At 41.7% G+C, this 14,328-nt stretch overlaps 1 protein-coding gene across 1 annotated transcript in view; it reads right to left on the reverse strand.

The window, feature by feature from the left end:
- LOC121878151 overlaps nt 1-3,080 on the reverse strand; it is a 54,044-nt gene extending 50,964 nt beyond the window's left edge. The window contains exon 1 of the mRNA XM_042384173.1: nt 2,802-3,080. The gene's annotated coding sequence lies outside the window, so the exon portion shown is untranslated. The remainder of the gene's footprint in view (nt 1-2,801) is intronic.
- Nucleotides 3,081-14,328: the final 11,248 nt, after the last annotated feature.

Genomic DNA, 14,328 nt, shown 5'->3' on the forward strand with positions numbered 1-14,328 from the left:
TTTCCAATGAAAAAGAAGGTCAAATTCAATTGAAATAGTACCACAATCAATCAATCAAAGTACTGTCATCATATCTGAGGGTTGGTGACAACAGTCCTCCACTCTTAAATGTTCTCAGGCTATTTTTACTAATTCTCCAAGGATTTGTCTCGGTATTATTTTAGTTTCGGTCATAGGGTGAATCTTAGGAATTTAATAAGTAGTTTAGACAATGATGTTTCCCTCGCAAACAACTTACTTATGCTGGGGAGACTGAGTCCCCCAGTTAGGAGGTTAGGTCAGATCATTTGCGAGATAAACATTGAAGAAGAAAAGTGTCTTAGAAAGTTCTAAACTATTGATTTCAATGATAAAATTTTGGTATTTTTAAAGTAGTTCACACAACATTCCTACCCCTAATTTTCTTCCATTACATTACCATCGGAAACGTATAACAGAGATAGCGCATGCCAAATCTTTCTCTATTTAATTCCATTAATCTGCAGCCATTATCGCCTACCCAACCTCCCACTCAGCGTGTTTCCTTCATACATTGTCACGCACATGCGTTCCCGTACATGTCACGCGGCCAATCAAAAGCGTTCTTTTTTGGGGCCACCAATTAAAATGAATTGTTGTTTCTGCTTATAGAATTCGCTGTATTTTTTGCCCAATTAGATTCAATTGTGATTTTCGGTCTCTCATGCTTCAAAATTCAAACTCATTTCCGACCATGAAAGTCTGCGATGGGTGTCACTTCAATTATATGGAGTTAACTGCGCATTTTGGGGGAAAAAACGAACAAGCTATACCATTTTTTAGATCTCATGGTGTTCTCTCGACCTCAGTAAAGATTCTAATTCAGAATAAGGTAAGATATAACAGTGATTCCTTCATATGGTTGGAGTCTGGTGAAGTAAAAACACCGTGAGTTAGGTTGGGTCAGGTTAGGTTAGGTCATCCCAAAAAAGGTTGGGTTTATATGTTTTAATTGTGTTTTTTTTTTTTTTTATTAACTTTGCCATGATTTTTGTCGGAAAACACCCCACCCAAAATCCCGGTTCCCAAAAGGATCCCCTATCTTGTTGGGGGTAGAAGGGGGCAATAACTAAACAACGGGTAATTTCCGACGGAAATCAAGGTCAGAATCAATCAAAACACAAGCATACACTAGAAAAACATAGTTTTGACTTTCTAACAGAGTTGTGTGAACTACTATAAATTTACCCAAATTTCTAGGTAATTTTTTTACATGTTGCCCATAATGTCCCACAATATTTTTGGGTCCATTTCTAGGTAGATCTCGTCATTTCTAACAACATTTCTTACTAACATTTCCATTGCAAATGATTCGTTTTCGAGAAAAGAGCATTAATTTATTATATTATGGGCAACTTGTAAAAATTTACCAATTTCTAAGACTCCCGTGTTGTCCGAAAGTAAAACTTTACCTTAGTATCTCTCTGGGGACCCAGTTTTAATTTAATTCACTCATCTCAGTCTCTGCCTTCCATTTGCTCTTTTCCCCTCAACTTTGCCCATTAATATTTGTTCTGATAAAGGTGTAGAAGAGGGTGACCACCAGAAGTTGTTTGTTTATTTTCTTTATCTTTGCTATACAGGTGCTCCTCTACTTACGAACAAGTTACGTTCCTGAGGCTTGTTTGTAAGTCCAACTTTACTCTTGTAGATACCAAACATATTGTATATAATGAAAAGATTATGGATATTTAGTACAGCCATACCATTTAATACAGCCTTAAAACCTGGCTCTCTCTTCTCTTAGGTAATGTTTGTTCTATTTGGAATTTTCTTCAAAATAATCCAGTCTCATCCACATTAAACACCTGTTCAGGCAGGTAACCCCCCCCTCAGTGATGAGGTTTGTATCTCTGAAAGTTTGTAAGTTGAATGTTCTTAAGTAGAGGAGCACCTGTACTTATTGTTTTGGTGATTTTAAGTATATTTAAAGAATCAACAACTTTTTATTATAATTTTAAGTATATTTTTTTATTTACTCTATCCCGCTTTACAATTCACCTCCCTGCATCATTTATGTTGTTTACCGCACTGAATCCCTCTTCAAGAGACGTTTCCTATAAATGATGGTGAACGCTTCCATGTATTCCTCCTCACCATTGCTGACTTATATCAACGTCAATATTAAGGCAAGTTGTTTAACACATAAATTAACACGATAATGCATAGAACCGAATACAAGCTGACCTAACATACCCAACCTATGGGTACGTTAGGTCAGGTTCTATTAGGTTCTTTGTATTGTCGTTTCCATTTTTGTGTTCAATATCATATTAGAGTGTAGAAAAAATTTCAACCAATTCAAAGAATTCCTTCCAGTGGTCACCCTCTTCTACACCTTTACCTTTGTTGTTATCACCTCATCCCTAACTATATAAAACACACCAAAAATAGTTGTATTACCCACTTTTTATTTGGCAGTGGATATTTTTCCATGACTGGCTAAGTTCCTACTAACGCTATTTTACCGTGAGTGCACTATGGTTGGCTCATCAAATCAAATCGACAATGCACAGAACTTATTTAGAACCTTAACTAACCTCACTTAACTTCCTAACCTGTGCATTGTCGTTTTAATTTTCCAACTATTATCCAAACACCATCTCTAGAAAAAATTAACGCAGTAGATATTTTGCTTGCCGATAATGGACGATTAGCCAATCAGGGCGCACTCACGGTAAAATAGCGTTTGTAGGAACTTAGCCGGTCTCGGTAAAATATCTACTGCATTTTCATTTTCAAAAAAATCACTTAACAAAACCAACAGGGCTGGCAAAACTCACTGTTACAGATGTGGTGTAAATGATTGAGGTGGTTTCTTCCCCGAGTTGCTGTACATGTTCTGTCGATTCCTCATTAGTGTCCAAGCATATACGTTAGATGTGAATGATTCATCTGATCAGTGGTCGTCTGCATTAGTTTCTACAGTTTAATGTGCACTTGGCTATCTTTCCTCTTTTGCTTTTATTATAATTGTGATTTAATTTATATCAAAAGCTTTCTGTATAAGAACTGATCCCAACACGGATAACTGTTTGTTGTTTAATTGTGAAAATAGTGAACAAGACGTCACTTCAGCTGATGTTGAAGAAGTACCACAGTGAAGCATAGGTCCTATGGACCTACAGTACACACTATTATTTCACTTCTCAACAAACGCCAATCTAATCACAATTATCCATTCAATAATAATTTTAAAGTTCTGGGCAGTCTATGTTGCCTGAAAAATATAAATTAGATCGTTTTTTTTCTAATTATGGTATTTTTAACATTATTTTCTAGCAACACGACGTAACTTAGTTTTACTTATTTTTTTTATTATTATCATATTCGCCACTTATCAGCTTACTAGCCGTTTGGGCGGTCTACCCAGTGTTAATAAAGGAGGATACCGGGGACCGGGTAACCTGTGGTGTTTGGTAGGGTTGTGGGGAAATAGAAAACTCAGTTTGTGAAAAAGATCTAGGTGTATTTGTTAGCAACGACTTGAAACCTAGAAAACAATATATTAGCGTTCGCAACAAGGCAAACAGGATTCTTGGGTTCATATCTAGGTCTGTGAGTAACAGAACTGCTGACGTTATCTTGAAACTTTACCTAGCATTAGTGAGGCCACACATGGATTATGCGGTTCAGTTCTGGTGTCCTTATTATAGAATGGACATAGATTCTTTGGAGAGAGTACAAAGAAGAATGACAAAATGATCCATAATATTAGAAACCTTCCATATGAAGAAAGACTGAAAAGCTTAGGCTTGCATTCATTAGAGAGGCGTAGAGTTAGGGGAGATATGATAGAGGTGTTCAAGTGGGTAAGTGGGATTAACAAGGGTAAAATGGAAGATGTTCTGAAGCTCAGTAATAACGAAATAACTAGAACAAATGGCTTTAAATTAGATAAATTCCGATTCAGAAAGGATATAGGCAAGCACTGGTTTGGTAATAGAGTTGTGGATATGTGGAATAGGCTACCGAGTGCTATAGTAGGATCGGGGACGCTTGGGAGCTTCAAGACGAAGTTGGATAGGCACATGGAAGTGCTGGGATGGGTGTGAAAGGGATCTGCCCTGTGTGGGCCAGTCGGCCTCCTGCAGTATCCCACTTTCTTATGTTCTTATTTGGGTTCACACTCAGGATGGGATGGAGAAAGGAAACTCACAATGTGCTCTCTGTATACATATTATATTGGATGTACAATGCAGTTTGGTGGCTGGTGCTGGGAGGAGGCAGCGTGGTTACAAGCGTGATGTAGAGAGAGCTGGTTGGTGCGGGTGCTCAGAGGACAAGCTTGTGGGTCGCCATGCTCGCCGGCTGGAGCGAGGGCCGCCAGGCAGAAGCGGAGGAGGTGGTGTTGCTTGCTGGTTGGTGTAGGTAGAAAGAGAGGTGGGTCACTACGAGGTCAGGTCTTATATAGCGGAGGTAGGCGTGGCTTAATAGTTGACCTCCGTGATGTATGGCGGGCTGGTTGACCTAGACCACAAGGCATACACTGGGGAATTCGTGGGTTCGGCTACTCAGCGACAAGCGTTTGTAGGGGTTGGAATCCACTACACTGTAAGCCCCCCGGGAAAATTTTGATATTTGAACACTTCTTTGGAGAATTTTGAAGCCATATGCAGTTATATTGAGGAAATTAGAACATTGAGAAATTTTTAATTAACTATATTTATTGATAGTGTACAAATTCCCAACACACACACACACACAAGTGAGACATGACTGGAGTCATTCATGTGGTTTCAAGTCGACCAGCGCTGATATAGCTACTACCGCACATGTCAAAAATTTTATGTGGAGGCCCCTGGGCAGTTGCCCACTCCTGAATCCGGCCCTGGTAACAGAGACGTGATCGATTTCCCAAGCTGGTGAATGTGATGTATTTCCTTCTTTGTGTACGAACCTCTGTCCTGCGTGGCAGTGAACAGTGGCATTACCCACATGAATCTGACCTATATATAGTGTCAATGAATATGATGCATTCTTTGTGTACGAACCTCTGTCCTGTATGGCAGTGAAAAGTGACATTACCCACATGAATCTGACCGACGTATATGTATGTATGTGTGCGTGTGTGCATGTATATGTACGTGTACATGTATATGTGTATGTATATACTTATATGTATGTATATGTGTGTGTTTACATATATGTATATGTACTGTCAATGAATATGATGCAACTCTTTGTGTACGAACCTCTGTCCTGCATGGCAGTGAACAGTGACATTATCCATTTGAACCTGACCTATATACATTTATAGTTAATGAATATGATGTATTTCTTTGTGTGTGAACCTCTGTCCTGCGTGACAGTGAGAAGTGATACCACCCTCAGTGTCAAGACCTGTGTGGGGTATGAGATGTTTGTTTGGTGTTCACACTCAGGATGGGATGGAGAAAGGAAACTCACAATGTGCTCTCTGTATACATATTATATTGGATGTACAATGCAGTTTGGTGGCTGGTGCTGGGAGGAGGCAGCGTGGTTACAAGCGTGATGTAGAGAGAGCTGGTTGGTGCGGGTGCTCAGAGGACAAGCTTGTGGGTCGCCATGCTCGCCGGCTGGAGCGAGGGCCGCCAGGCAGAAGCGGAGGAGGTGGTGTTGCTTGCTGGTTGGTGTAGGTAGAAAGAGAGGTGGGTCACTACGAGGTCAGGTCTTATATAGCGGAGGTAGGCGTGGCTTAATAGTTGACCTCCGTGATGTATGGCGGGCTGGTTGACCTAGACCACAAGGCATACACTGGGGAATTCGTGGGTTCGGCTACTCAGCGACAAGCGTTTGTAGGGGTTGGAATCCACTACACTGTAAGCCCCCCGGGAAAATTTTGATATTTGAACACTTCTTTGGAGAATTTTGAAGCCATATGCAGTTATATTGAGAAAATTAGAACATTGAGAAATTTTTAATTAACTGTATATTTATTGATAGTGTACAAATTCCCAACACACACACACACACAAAAGTGAGACATGACTGGAGTCATTCATGTGGTTTCAAGTCGACCAGCCCTGATATAGCTACTACCGCACATGTGGAGGCCCCTGGGCAGCTGCCCACTTTACCCACTCCTGAATCCGGCCCGGTAACAGAGACGTGATTGATTCCTGCTGGTGAATGTGATGTATTTCCTTCTTTGTGTGTACGAACCTCTGTCCTTGCGTGGCAGTGAACAGTGGCATTACCCACATGAATCTGACCTATATATAGTGTCAATGAATATGATGCATTTTTTGTGTACGAACCTCTGTCCTGTATGGCAGTGAAAAAGTGACATTACCCACATGAATCTGACCTGACGTATATGTATGTATGTGTGCGTGTGTGCATGTATATGTACGTGTACATGTATATGTGTATGTATATACTTATATGTATGTATATGTGTGTGTTTGGCATATATGTATATGTACTGTCAAATGAATATGATGCAAATCCCTTTGTGTACGAACCTCTGTCCTGCATGGCAGTGAACAGTGACATTATCCATTTGAACCTGACCTATATACATTTATAGTTAATGAATATGATGTATTTCTTTGTGTGTGAACCTCTGTCCTGCGTGACAGTGAGAAGTGATACCACCCTCAGTGTCAAGACCTGTGTGGGGTATGAGATGTTTGTTTGGTGTTCACACTCAGGATGGGATGGAGAAAGGAAACTCACAATGTGCTCTCTGTATACATATTATATTGGATGTACAATGCAGTTTGGTGGCTGGTGCTGGGAGGAGGCAGCGTGGTTACAAGCGTGATGTAGAGAGAGCTGGTTGGTGCGGGTGCTCAGAGGACAAGCTTGTGGGTCGCCATGCTCGCCGGCTGGAGCGAGGGCCGCCAGGCAGAAGCGGAGGAGGTGGTGTTGCTTGCTGGTTGGTGTAGGTAGAAAGAGAGGTGGGTCACTACGAGGTCAGGTCTTATATAGCGGAGGTAGGCGTGGCTTAATAGTTGACCTCCGTGATGTATGGCGGGCTGGTTGACCTAGACCACAAGGCATACACTGGGGAATTCGTGGGTTCGGCTACTCAGCGACAAGCGTTTGTAGGGGTTGGAATCCACTACACTGTAAGCCCCCCGGGAAAATTTTGATATTTGAACACTTCTTTGGAGAATTTTGAAGCCATATGCAGTTATATTGAGGAAATTAGAACATTGAGAAATTTTTAATTAACTATATTTATTGATAGTGTACAAATTCCCAACACACACACACACACAAGTGAGACATGACTGGAGTCATTCATGTGGTTTCAAGTCGACCAGCGCTGATATAGCTACTACCGCACATGTCAAAAATTTTATGTGGAGGCCCCTGGGCAGTTGCCCACTCCTGAATCCGGCCCTGGTAACAGAGACGTGATCGATTTCCCAAGCTGGTGAATGTGATGTATTTCCTTCTTTGTGTACGAACCTCTGTCCTGCGTGGCAGTGAACAGTGGCATTACCCACATGAATCTGACCTATATATAGTGTCAATGAATATGATGCACTCTTTGTGTACGAACCTCTGTCCTGTATGGCAGTGAAAAGTGACATTACTCACATGAATCTGACCGACGTATATGTATGTATATGTGTGTGTGTGTGTTTACATATATGTATATGTACTGTCAATGAATATGATGCAACTCTTTGTGTACGAACCTCTGTCCTGCATGGCAGTGAACAGTGACATTATCCATTTGAACCTGACCTATATACATTTATAGTTAATGAATATGATGTATTTCTTTGTGTGTGAACCTCTGTCCTGCGTGACAGTGAGAAGTGATACCACCCTCAGTGTCAAGACCTGTGTGGGGTATGAGATGTTTGTTTGGTGTTCACACTCAGGATGGGATGGAGAAAGGAAACTCACAATGTGCTCTCTGTATACATATTATATTGGATGTACAATGCAGTTTGGTGGCTGGTGCTGGGAGGAGGCAGCGTGGTTACAAGCGTGATGTAGAGAGAGCTGGTTGGTGCGGGTGCTCAGAGGACAAGCTTGTGGGTCGCCATGCTCGCCGGCTGGAGCGAGGGCCGCCAGGCAGAAGCGGAGGAGGTGGTGTTGCTTGCTGGTTGGTGTAGGTAGAAAGAGAGGTGGGTCACTACGAGGTCAGGTCTTATATAGCGGAGGTAGGCGTGGCTTAATAGTTGACCTCCGTGATGTATGGCGGGCTGGTTGACCTAGACCACAAGGCATACACTGGGGAATTCGTGGGTTCGGCTACTCAGCGACAAGCGTTTGTAGGGGTTGGAATCCACTACACTGTAAGCCCCCCGGGAAAATTTTGATATTTGAACACTTCTTTGGAGAATTTTGAAGCCATATGCAGTTATATTGAGGAAATTAGAACATTGAGAAATTTTTAATTAACTATATTTATTGATAGTGTACAAATTCCCAACACACACACACACACAAGTGAGACATGACTGGAGTCATTCATGTGGTTTCAAGTCGACCAGCGCTGATATAGCTACTACCGCACATGTCAAAAATTTTATGTGGAGGCCCCTGGGCAGTTGCCCACTCCTGAATCCGGCCCTGGTAACAGAGACGTGATCGATTTCCCAAGCTGGTGAATGTGATGTATTTCCTTCTTTGTGTACGAACCTCTGTCCTGCGTGGCAGTGAACAGTGGCATTACCCACATGAATCTGACCTATATATAGTGTCAATGAATATGATGCATTCTTTGTGTACGAACCTCTGTCCTGTATGGCAGTGAAAAGTGACATTACCCACATGAATCTGACCGACGTATATGTATGTATGTGTGCGTGTGTGCATGTATATGTACGTGTACATGTATATGTGTATGTATATACTTATATGTATGTATATGTGTGTGTTTACATATATGTATATGTACTGTCAATGAATATGATGCAACTCTTTGTGTACGAACCTCTGTCCTGCATGGCAGTGAACAGTGACATTATCCATTTGAACCTGACCTATATACATTTATAGTTAATGAATATGATGTATTTCTTTGTGTGTGAACCTCTGTCCTGCGTGACAGTGAGAAGTGATACCACCCTCAGTGTCAAGACCTGTGTGGGGTATGAGATGTTTGTTTGGTGTTCACACTCAGGATGGGATGGAGAAAGGAAACTCACAATGTGCTCTCTATATACATGTTGTATTGGATGTACAATGCAGCTTGGTGCTGGGAAGGCAGCATGGTTACAAGCGTGATGTAGAGAGAGCTGGTTGGTGAGGACGCTCAGAGAAGGACAGCTTGTGGGTCGCCATGCTCGCCAGCGGGAGAGAGGACCGCCAGGCAGGCGGAGGTGTTGCTGGCTGGTTGGTGTAGGTAGAAAGAGAGAGAACACCACGAGGTCAGGTCTTAAATAGCGGGGGTAGGCGTGGCTTAGCAGTTGACCCCCGCTCCGTGGTGTATGGCGGCGCTGGTTGACCTAGACCACGAGGCATACACTGGGGAATTGGTGGGGTCGGCTAGGCAGCGACAAACAGCGTTTGTAGGGGAGAATTCCACTACAATACTCCCCCTTCCCTCCAGGCTGTGTAGGAGACTTGTTGTCTGCAGAGTTGCATAGCACATGTGAGGCAGAACGGGCGGTGCGTGCCTCATGTGAGACAACGGCGATGGCGTGATGAGCCGGTCGCTGGATACAACTGTCTAGATACACAATATCTGTGGGAGTAGAGAGGGAGAATAAGGGTGTGTGGAGGCGATGAATGTTGTGCTTCCCTCACGGCAGGTACAGAGTCGACAGATGCGCCTGCTGGGGTGTGTGGACCTGGGTCAGGAGCAGGGGCTGTGTCAGCAGCAGCGGATGAGGGCTCGTGACAGCAGCTGGGTCCACGACAGCAGCAGGGTGCAGGACATTAGCAGGGAGTACCTGAGGGAGAAAAGAGGGGTGTGTGGGTCCGCACTCAGGAACAGAGGCCGCATCAGGGGCGGCAGGGGTTACTGCTGGGCCGGGGTCGGCGTCTGAGGCAGGACGGGTGTGCTGGGGTCGGTAGGACGTGGTGCTTGGGGCAGGAAGAGGAGCTGGTGTCTGCTTAGAGTAGCAGAGCTGCTCTAGGGTGTCTAATCTGCGGTGTAGAGACAGTAGTTGTAGAGCCGATGATAGCTGCTTCTGTGTGGATAAGCCAGTTTTCCATGTTGCTTGAAGACTGGGAGCGTGATCAGTTTCTCCTCCATCCTGTGTGAGTGCGAATCTCCGGGAGTCACCATTTGTGGGGTATGAGATGTTTGTTTGGTGTTCACACTCAGGATGGGATGGAGAAAGGAAACTCACAATGTGCTCTCTATATACATGTTGTATTGGATGTACAATGCAGCTTGGTGCTGGGAAGGCAGCATGGTTACAAGCGTGATGTAGAGAGAGCTGGTTGGTGAGGACGCTCAGAGAAGGACAGCTTGTGGGTCGCCATGCTCGCCAGCGGGAGAGAGGACCGCCAGGCAGGCGGAGGTGTTGCTGGCTGGTTGGTGTCGGTAGAAAGAGAGAGATCACCACGAGGTCAGGTCTTAAATAGCGGGGTAGGCGTGGCTTAGCAGTTGACCCCCGCTCCGTGGTGTATGGCGGCGCTGGTTGACCTAGACCACGAGGCATACACTGGGGAATTGGTGGGGTCGGCTAGGCAGCGACAAACAGCGTTTGTAGGGGAGAATTCCACTACACCTGTCTGAATTACTCAGAATAGGCAAACTGTACTACAAGCTCTGCCAATAAATTTGTTAAACTTTTAAAACTTGGTGAAGAGGATAAAAGAAAAGGAAAAGTAATTAGAGACGTGACCGATCGCCCAAGCGGCTAACGAGCCGATCAGTGGTGGAGAAAATAAAAGTAAAAATTGACCATACCTAACATCACAGGTTTCCACCGGGTACTCCGGTCTTGTGCTAACACTGGGCAATAAAAATCATATTTCATAAACAACATACCAAACAGCCGAAAGGCTAGAAAGCTAAAAGGTGGTGAAATTATTATTTAAAAAAAAATCTATTTAGCAAGCAAAAGTTAATTTTTCCACACTGTAAATTAAAGTTTCGTCAATATTTCCATGACAGTTCCATATTAACCTTCTTTTTATAACTTTTCATCGAAATACACCCCCTGAATATTTATATTGCGAATAATCTGGAGTGTGATGTGAGACACAGGAGTATCAGACTCAGGAGTCAGGACTCGGGAGCAGACGACAGTATAGTAGTGTACGACTGTACGTGTTTGTTAGTGCAGCGGCTGAGTCTCTGACGCGAGTCGGCTACTCTGCTCAGTTACTTAGTAGAGTCAGTGGTGGGGTGGTGTTTGAGTGTGGGGTTAAGCCCAGTATTTTCCTGCTGCTGGACAGTTCTATTAGATTTGAAGAAATTCGTCTTATGTATTATTAAAGTATGTATTTACCTTTCAATTCTCTAATTCGCATACCTTTATATAAAAGACAATGAGCTAAAACACTAATGATAAATGAGGACGTTTTGTTACTTAAGATGGGAATGTAATGGAAAGTATACCATTGTTGTGGTGCTCAGAGATTAAAAAAAAAGGTTAAGTACACTTTCACACATTCTTTAAGTCAAGAGATATTTGTTAACCATGTAGGACACATGTAATATGAGAACTTCCTATATATATCTGTTTAAAAGAAATGTACTGACTCTGGTGTATATGGTAAACAAGCTCAAATACTTAGGGTATACTGTATTGTAGTATTAAACAAAGGTTAAATACTTTAATTATGACTCAGTTGTGTGTGAAGAAAATGCGGTAATTATAAAGGACTAACCCGCGGGCGAAATGGATTGAAAACAATTATAAAAACGCCTGATTTTCAGTGTTATATTATAGTGGACACTGTTGTAGTTTGTGGAAATATGTTAAAAAACATATTTTTAAATAAACGCTACTTAACATTTTTGGTTATGAAGAACAGATCTAACTAACCAAACAAACCTACCTAACTTCCCCGGTATATTAAACAGAAAGAACTTACTATGATATGGTGAAATTTGAGGCATTTCTGGACATGAGACGGTCCGACTAATTACCCAAATGTACCCGCAATGAAGTCAAATAATGGTCCTAGATGAATAAATCGGACTGCCAATCACTTCTCGACTAGTATTTGGTGTCAGAAAGTCACAAAAAATTGGAAAACTTACTTTAATCTGAGTTAATAGATCGCGTGCATGTACCGAGGAATTAGCCAAATGTAGCCGCAGTGAGGTCAAATGATGGTCGTACAAGCGTAATTCGAGCTGTGAATCACTTCTCGATTATTATTTGGTGTCATAAAGTAAAAAAAATTGGTTAACTTAATTGAGTTGTGTTAGGTTAGGTTATGTTAGGTTAGATTAGATTAGGTTAGGTACATGCACTTGATCTATTAACTCAAATTAAATTAAGTTTACCAATTTTTGTGACTTCGTGACACCAAATACTAGTCGAGGTTAGGTTAGGTACATGCACTCGATCTATTAACTCAGATTAAATTAAGTTTACCAATTTTTTGTGACTTTGTGACACCAAATACTAGTCGAGAAGTGATTGGCAGTCCGATTTATTCATCTAGGACCATTATTTGACTTCATTGCGACTACATTTGGGTAATTCCTCGCTCCCTCGGTACATGCACGCGATCTATTAACTCAGATTAAAGTAAGTTTTCTAATTTTTTGTGACTTTCTGACACCAAATACTAGTCGAGAAGTGATTGGCAGTCCGATTTATTCATCTAGGACCATTATTTGACTTCATTCCGGCTATATTTGGGTAATTAGTCGGACCCCATGAGATGATATGGCCGCATCGGCGCTATGCAGCCCGGCTGGTTAATCCTATATATTAACCGAAAATGCCAAAGGTAATGCTGTAGTACTGTATACTGGTCTGTGTTGGAACTTGGACGAGAGACACTATCTCAGTGTAGTGTAATGTAATTTTTTTTTTCACTTAGTCAAATTTATTTGTCTTTGCAGATTTATTGTTGTATAAATAATGTAGGTCCTAGAACCCCACAAAAGGACCCCAATGGAAATATACTTTGATTACTTTCTTGGGGGTATCCTTTGTTAAATAACTTCACTATTTACCAATGTTTACCTAAACTGTATGTGAACCTGTTATAAATACTAATTCATCTATCTTTCAAAAGATTCATGCTTTATCTGCGCGTTAATCTTCCACATTAGCTCCGGACCTCCCTCTTTCAAAAGGGTAGCATGTAATTTAGTCTCTCATGACTCTTTTTGTATTACCGTTACAGTCATGCAGCAAATTTTAGGATTTTAAGTTTAGGTTGAGTTAGGTTAGGTTGAAATGTTTTTCTGATGTTTTTTTTTTTTATATATACGTTTTGAACGATTTTGACCTACTTTCAAATACAGTAGGTGTGCGTGACCAAAATGATAATTTTACCATTTTTATTTTTACATAAGAACATAAGAATGGAGGAAACTGCAGCGGGTCTATTGGCCCATACTGGGTAGTCCCATTTACACCCAATCCCTATTGCTCATATATCCATCCAACCTATGTTTGAAGCTATCCAGCATATTCAAGTTAATGATGATATTAGGTAACTTGTTCCAGTCGTCCACTACTCTATTTCCAAACCAATGTTTACCTATTTCGCGCCCAAATCTAAATTTGTCTAATTTAAAACCATTGTTACGAGTTCGCTCTTGGTTGGATAGTTTGAGTACCTTTGTAATGTCCCCTTTGCTCATCCCTGACTTCCATTTATACACCTCTATCAAGTCGCCCCTCACTCTACGTCTCTCGAGGGAGTGCAAATTAAGATGCTTTAACCTGTCTCTGTACTCAAGGTTCCTAATGCCCTGGATTAGTCTTGTCATTCTCTGAATTCTTTCCAAGGATTCTATATCCATTCTGTAATACGGTGACCAGAATTGAACTGCGTAATAAAAGTGAGGTCTCACAAGCACAAGATATAGTTTTAAGATGACCTCGCTAGTCTTGTCACTAACACTCCTTTGTATGAACCCAAGTACTTTATTAGCTTTGTTTCGAGCAAATACACATTGTTTACTTGGCTTAAGATTCCTACTTATCATTACAGTGGTCCCTCGGTTAACAAGCGCCTCAGTTAACGAGATTTCGGTTAACGATTTACCTTCCATAAGATTCTTAACTTCGGTTAACGAGCAATCCCTCGATTAACGAGTTTTTTATGAGCCGACTTCAACATGTTTTCGCTTGCATTTGGCGGTCCACCAGCTGTAGTATTAGTCCGTCAGTACAGTAATCGGTTTTAGGGCTTAAATTCCTTACTATTTTAGTAAATATCAAGAAGTTTATACTATTCAATAATTTTAAAAGTTTAATATTAACT

This window comes from Homarus americanus, unplaced genomic scaffold (assembly GCF_018991925.1).
Source record: "Homarus americanus isolate GMGI-L3 unplaced genomic scaffold, GMGI_Hamer_2.0 scaffold45562, whole genome shotgun sequence".
NCBI lineage: Eukaryota > Metazoa > Arthropoda > Malacostraca > Decapoda > Nephropidae > Homarus > Homarus americanus.